Genomic DNA, 7,280 nt, shown 5'->3' with positions numbered 1-7,280 from the left:
TACAGAATATTACAGATTATTGAACAGAATTCCTGTGCTGTACAGTAGGTTTGTTGATTATCTATTAAATGTAGTATTATACATATATTAATCTCAAACTCTCAATTTATCCCTCTCCTACCTTGCCAGTGTGGTAACTATAATTATTGTTTTGACCGATGGAAGTGTCTAGACACTTATTGAATCAGAGTTCATGCTTGTGAGAGTGCAGTGGCCAGGGATAGAAAACCTGAGAGACACTCACTGGAGATGATGCAAAATGATGAGAAGGACCCTGCCATGCAAAAAGCTGGGAGAAAAGCATTCTAGATGTGGGAAGTAGCCCCTGCTAAAAACCAAGGTAACCAAGCTTAATAAATGGCTACCCTTCCACTGCCAACCATCCTTCCATGCTTGGCCTACAGGTCAACCACCATGGCCTCATCCTATACTTCAGTTGTGAGTCAGCAGCATGGAGCCATATCAACTTTCTTAAGAGGGACAAACCTGGGGTTATCACAAGGAAGAATCGGCTCTGGACTCAGGGACGTGTACACAGACTGGTTTTCACCAAGAGCATCAGATGCCAGGGGAAGCAGGAATGCCTTGACTAACTCCATGTACTTGTTCTCAGGTGTAGAAACTCCAAGGAACTGATAGAGCAAAGAAACAAGTAATCACTCTTGTTTCATCTTGCCCTGTGTGATTCCCATGGCCTTTTGACCACACTGCTCTCTGCCCAAAAACTCTTTCCTCTATTCCTTCTCCAAAGGTGGCTTGGGAATAACATCAGCCCCTGACTCTGAAGCCTGGTGGCTGAAACTCAACTCACAATCAGCTGGGACCCAGAGATGTCCAGGCTTGTTCTGTGTTTCTGTCCTTTTTCTCCAACCAGATTCATAAAGCAAAGTCCCCGAAAAACATAAATGTGATTGTAACCTACTCAAGGCCTTTGAAGCTCCAAGGTCTCTTGCAGCGTCAAAGAGGGAACACAGCCCCTTCATCCAGGCTAGACTGTTGGATGACCTGCCATTTGCTCTCTGGCTTGGAAGGATACCCACAGTTAGAGTGGAATCACAGGGCCTCTGGGGGAGGCTGTCCATCTCCCCGTGACTCATTGCCAGTGAGTACAACTCTATCCACTGCACATCTGGAGTAAGAATTCCAGCAGGAAAGACAAGACCTACAAGTTTAACCAGAGACTCATGCAAGTCTGGCCCTCTGTTAGGAACTATTCTTTTCCCAGTGTTTCTTCCTTCCTTCCTGGGTCCTGTGCAAGCTGCCCATCTCCTGGCTACTGGGTTATGAATTCATCCTCCCTTCATTTGCAGATATCTACACAGTCCGACTTGTGGCTCACTACCTACGTGGGCCCAATCCCTCACATGAAGATGGCACATAAGAAGGGAAAACCAAGGAGGCGTCTGCCCAGTTCATTATTTCTAAAAATGTCTGCATTCCTTCTGCTTCCAGACCCTGTCCTGAATCAACATCTCCAGTTAGATGACTCAGAAACCAGTCTGGGTTTGATTTCATTCAAGCCATGGAGAGGGAAGCTACAATCTGTTTTCACATGGAACTTGGGGCATAAATTGTGCCTCTAATGTGCCCCAACCCAAGGCTAAGGAGCTGGGATTTCACTCTCCTACTAGCACCTCCCTCTCATCCTGTAACTACACCCAGCTGGTGTCTCCAAGACCTTGTATTAGATCCTCCAAAGACAAATGAAGGCTGACACTAGAAGTAAAAGACACCAAGGCTCAGGAAAATGCAACTTCAGATCATGTCTAAATTTCAACACCCACTCTGCCATCTCCAGCATTGTCTCTGGAATCCTGCCTGTCTAATGATCCCCATGGGTCTCTACAGGTAAGCTTTTTTTTTTTTCTAAATTGAGCTTTTAATTTATATAAGAGTATAGTGTATTTACAGTATAGTATCAATATTAGTTGTGTGGGCAATTAATTCCCTTATACATACACATGTATCCATTCTTTCTTAAATTCTTTTCCCATACAGGATATTACAGACTATTGAGCAGAATTCCTGTGCTATACAGTAGGTCTTTGTTGATTATCTATTAAATATAGTAAAGTATACAATGAAAAGATGCTCAACATCACTCATTATCAGAGGAATGCAAATCAAACCTCAGTGAGGTACCATTACACTCCAGTCAGAATGGCTGCTATCCAAAAGTTTACAAGCAATAAATGCTGGAGAGGGTGTGGAGAAAAGGCAACCCTCTTACACTGTTGGTGGGAATGCAAACTAGTACAGCCACTATGGAGAACATGGTGGAGATTCTTTCAAATATGGAAACAGAACTGCCTTATGACCCAGCAATCCAACTCCTGGGCATAGCCACCGAGGAAACCAGAAGTGAAAGAGGCACGCGTACCACAAAGTTCATCACAGCACTGTTTACAATAGCCAGGACATGAAAACTACCTAGATGTCCATGACCAGATGAATGAATAAGAAAGCTGTGGTACATATAATGGTACAGTGGAATATTACTCAGCCATTAAAAAGAGTTCATTTGGATCAGTTCTAATGAGGTGGATGAAACTGGAGCCCATTATACAGAGTGAAGTAAGCCAGAAAGAAAAACACCAATCCAATATACTAACGCATATATGTGGAATTTAGAAAGATGGTGACGATAACCCTATGTGGAAGATAGAAAAAGAGACACAGATGTATAGAACAGGCTTTTGGACTCTATGGGAGAAGGCGCAGGTGGGTTGATCTGAGAGAACAGCAGTGAAACATATATTATTAAGTGTGAAACAGACCACCAGGTTGGATGCATGAGACAAGTGCTCAGGCTGGTGCACTGGGATGCCCCAGAGGGATGGGATGGGGAGGGCAGTGGGAGGGGGGTTGACGATGGAGAACACATGTAAATCCATGGCTGATTCATATCAATGTATGGCAAAAGTAACTACAATATTGTAAAGTAATTGGTGTCCAACTAATAAAAATAATTGGGAAAAATTAATATAGTAGTATACATATATTAATCTAAAACTCTCAATTTATCCCTCTCACACCTTGCCACTGTGGTAACTATAATTATTGGTTTGACCGAGGGAAGTGTCTAGGCACTTTTTGGATCAGAGTCAGTGCTTGTGAGAGTGCTGTGGCCAGGGAAAGCAAACCTGAGAGACACTCATTTGAGATGATGCTAAATGTTGAGGAAGACTCGGCCATGCAAAAAGCTGGGAGAAAAGAATTCTAGATGTGGAAAGTAGCCCCTACTAAAAACCAAGGTAACCAAGTTTAATAAATGGCTACCGTTCCACTGCCAACCATCCTTCCATGCTTGGAACGTGGACAACAGCTCAATCACCATGGCCTCATCCCATACTTCAGTTTTGAGTCAGCAGCAAGGAGCCATATCAAGCTTCCCAAGAAGGATGAACCTGGGGCTATCACAAGGCTGAATCGGCTCTGAACTCAGGGACGTGTACACAAACTGGTTATCACCAGGAGCATCAGATGCCAGGGGCACCGCCAGCGCCTAGACTCTCTCCATGTACTTGTTCTCAAGCGTAGAAACTCCAAGGAACTGAAAGAGCAAAGAAACAAGGAGTCACTCGTGTTTCATCTTGCCTTATGTGATTCCCATGGCCCGTTGACCACACTGCTCTCTGCCCAAAATCTCTTTCCTCTATTCCTTCTTCAAAGGTGGCTTGTGAATAACATCAGCCCCTGACTCTGAAGCCTGGTGGCTGAAACTCAACTCAATCAGCTGGGTCCCAGAGATGTCCAGGCTTGTCCTGTGTTTCTGTCCTTTTTCTCCAACGAGAATCATAAAGCAAAGTTCCTGAAAAACATAAATGCGATTGTAACCTACTCAAGGCCCTTGAAGCTCCAAGATCTCTTGCAGCATCAAAGAGGGAACACAGCCCCTTCTTCCAGGCTAGTCTCAAGCCCCAAATTCCCTCAGCCAGGGGTTCCCTGAGTTAACATAAGACACTTACCTAAGTTGCCAGAAGGCTGAGAAGAGAATGCTTCTCTCTATGAATGCAGGTTCATGTTACCCAGGAAGCCAAGGGTATATGTTGTGTGAATGAGGAGCAGGTGCTCTTTGGATTCTAAGTTGGGAGTGAGTCAGTCACCACTTGCATGACTGCCTCCTGGGGTCAAAACATCTGGGGTTTGCCCACTGTGCCTTGTTCATGGATGAAACAGCCCTGAACATTGCTTTCCTAGTGCTACATGGAGGCAGGTTTGCTGGTCAATTTGGAACCAGACTTGAGGGGCAACAGCAAAGGAACTTCCTCTCTTGAGATTGCAGACAACTGAGAGCTCCCGAGTAGTGGATGCAATTGACGTTTCACTCATCTTGCCCTTCCTCGAAGTCTCCTAGCCTGGGAACCAGAGTTCCTGAGTCCCAAGTCTTCACTAGTTGCCTGCAGCCTTACACTGAGTCATACACCCCAGGGTTCAGTTTGCCATCTCTTGGATGAGGGATACTCGACTTGCTCCAGAACACTTGTACCAGACTGAAGCTCAATGCCAATCAGTGGACAAGTGGCTCAGAGGTGCCTGTTGCTGAGGATGCTGAGGCTGCCTCTGCTGGGCCGGGGGCTTTAACTGTCTGGTGATGTTCCTGGGTCCTGGGCTCAGGACTGGAAGTGGCAGACCACTTGGCACACAGCTTCTGTGACACCGAAAACTTTAGAGGCCTTTCCCACTGGAACTTACTGTCACTTGGGTTCTGTGGGATGAGATCAGGTCGTTATAATTCAGACATTACCAATGGGGAAGCTTGTAGATTCTTCAGCGGAAACCCAAATGTGGCTGATGAATCCTCTCTCCTAAAAATCTCTGGGAACAAGATATGCCAGGACTCTTAGACAAATTTTGTAGTATTTTAAATCCTATTTCAAGTATGTCATCTTTTGGACGACCTGCCATTTGCTCTCTGGCTTGGGAGGATACTCAGTGTTATAATGGAATCAAAGGGCCCCTGGGGGAGGCTGTCCATCTCTGCGTGACTCCTTAACAGTGACTCTGCAGCTCTATCGGCTGCACATCTGGAGTAAGAATTCCAGCAGGAAAGAAGTGACTTCCAAATTTAACCAGAAGACTCAGGTAGGTCTGGCCCTCTGTTAGGCACTATTCTTTTCCCAATGCTTCTTCCTTCTCTCCTGCGTCCTGTGCAAACTGCCCACCTCCTGGTTACTGGATTCTGAATTCCTATTCCCTTCACTTGCAGCTATCTATGGAGTCCCACTTGTGGCTCATTCCTTACCCAGGCCCCATAACTCACCCGACAATGCCCCTAAGGAAGGGAAAACCAAGAAGGGCTCTGCACAGTTCATTGTTTTTAAAAATGTCTGCATTCCTTCTGCTTCCAGACCCTGTCCTGAATCAACATCTCCAGCTAGATGACTGAGCTTAGCAGCAAAATGAAGATGCAGATGGTGGGGAGGGCCAGGGGGGAGGTCGGGAAGTTTGTCAGGTGTGGGGCACAGTTTTCAGATAACAAGAGATCTGTTGGAGTAAGAAGCATGTGGTCCTCCCATTAATCATTCATTGGGAACCTGCCTGAATCTGCTATCTTGGGCTCTTCAGGGTATCACTAAGACAGAAACTTCAAAATGGACCTACTATAAACTTCTTACTACTAAACGATTTCACACATAACAAAAATAAGAAGGAAGAGTGGCATGAACCCTATATTACATCATTTAACATCTATAACTACAAAACTAACCTCTTACTCTCACAGGGTGTCGTAGACTGGAGACTATGCAACATCAATGTGGTGGACAGTTGAGTTCCCAGTAAAGACATTCTTGACTTACATCAGGTCTTTCACTTCTTCCTATGTTCACACATGTGGTGGGGGATGGGACTGAGAAAGAGGGAGAATAAGAAAGAAAAAGAGGAGAGGTTAATCCCATCATGAGGGAATCACCATCAAACACCATGTCAACCTGAGTACCTCCCAAAGACTCTATTTCCTAATCCCATCACATTGGGAGTCAAGGATGGACAGAATTCAATCCATAGCAGCTATGCAGATCTGTTTCTAAATCAAGACAGACCCTTATTTCATTCTCTATCATACTCCATATTCATTTTTTCTGAAGTATTTTAAGGACGAGATGAACATTTCACAAAATGTACATAAAGAGTATATGGGGTAACATGATAGGATGTGAAAAAATTGCTCTTTTCTTCCCAATAAAATGAACATCTTATATCCAGTCCATATGAAAATTTCCCTGATTTTCAAAAAGCAGTTGTCTTTTCACAGTTTATTGAAAGAATGTACTTATTTGTTGCACTTGGTTTTTCTCTTTTAAGACAAAATAACTGCTCCTATCCCAATTTTAATGCCATTTACTTGTTCAGAAACTGGGAGGAAGCAGGGTGGTTTGTCTTACAGAATGCCCCTCTATTGGGTTTAGAGCAGGAGTCCACAGTACCAGCACAGTGGGCCAGGACCAGTACCAGTCTCTGGTCTATTAGGAACCAGACCTCCACAGCAGGAGGTGAGCTGCAGGGCAGTGAGTGAGTCTTCATCTGCATTATAGATAATCCCCATCACTCTCTCATCACCCGCATAAGGGACAGTCTAGCTTGTTTTCCTGGAACTGTTTGTAGTTGCATAACATATGCTTAATAGAAACAAAAATAGCATACATATTGATGATTATTTCCTTTCTCAGTGCTCAGAATGGTCAGTTGGTGCCCTATCAGTCTATCACAGTGACAAATTAGATGTTGTCTTTTAACATTGGGACACATTCGACCAGCTTAAAATTAAATATTAAAACACTCTGATCATGGGATCCAGCCCCATTCTTCAAGGCAAATATAAGGAGAAAAGGTGGAAGTACTGACAGATTTCTTCATCTTATCCTCTAAAACCACTGTGGATGGTGAATTCAGCCATGAACTCAGAAGAAGTTTGCTTCTTGGCAGGAAAGCTATGACAAACATAAACAGTTGAGGAGAAGCAGAAACATCATTCTGCCCAATAAACTGGTAGATGGTTGGCCTTTTCATGCGGAGTCTTAAACTTTCTGTCCAGTCCCCACTGGTCTTTGAAGTCCCTCAGGTTCCTGTCATTCAAGATTCCCAAGATTATTTTGTGCATTTCTTAATCCAGTCCTGAAATCAGCCATCTCTTTAAGATCATCTGATGGGATATATATTTAGAAGCTACATGTTAGACCTCAGAACAGTCACTGTTATCAAGTTGTCTTTCTTCTGGGCTTAACAGTGGTCACAGGAGGAAGTATACATTTTCCTTAGAAAATAAAATAAAACTGAAT

This window comes from Cervus elaphus, chromosome 2 (genome assembly GCF_910594005.1).
Source record: "Cervus elaphus chromosome 2, mCerEla1.1, whole genome shotgun sequence".
Taxonomy (NCBI): domain Eukaryota; kingdom Metazoa; phylum Chordata; class Mammalia; order Artiodactyla; family Cervidae; genus Cervus; species Cervus elaphus.
Note: the sequence above shows the minus strand (reverse complement) of the source record.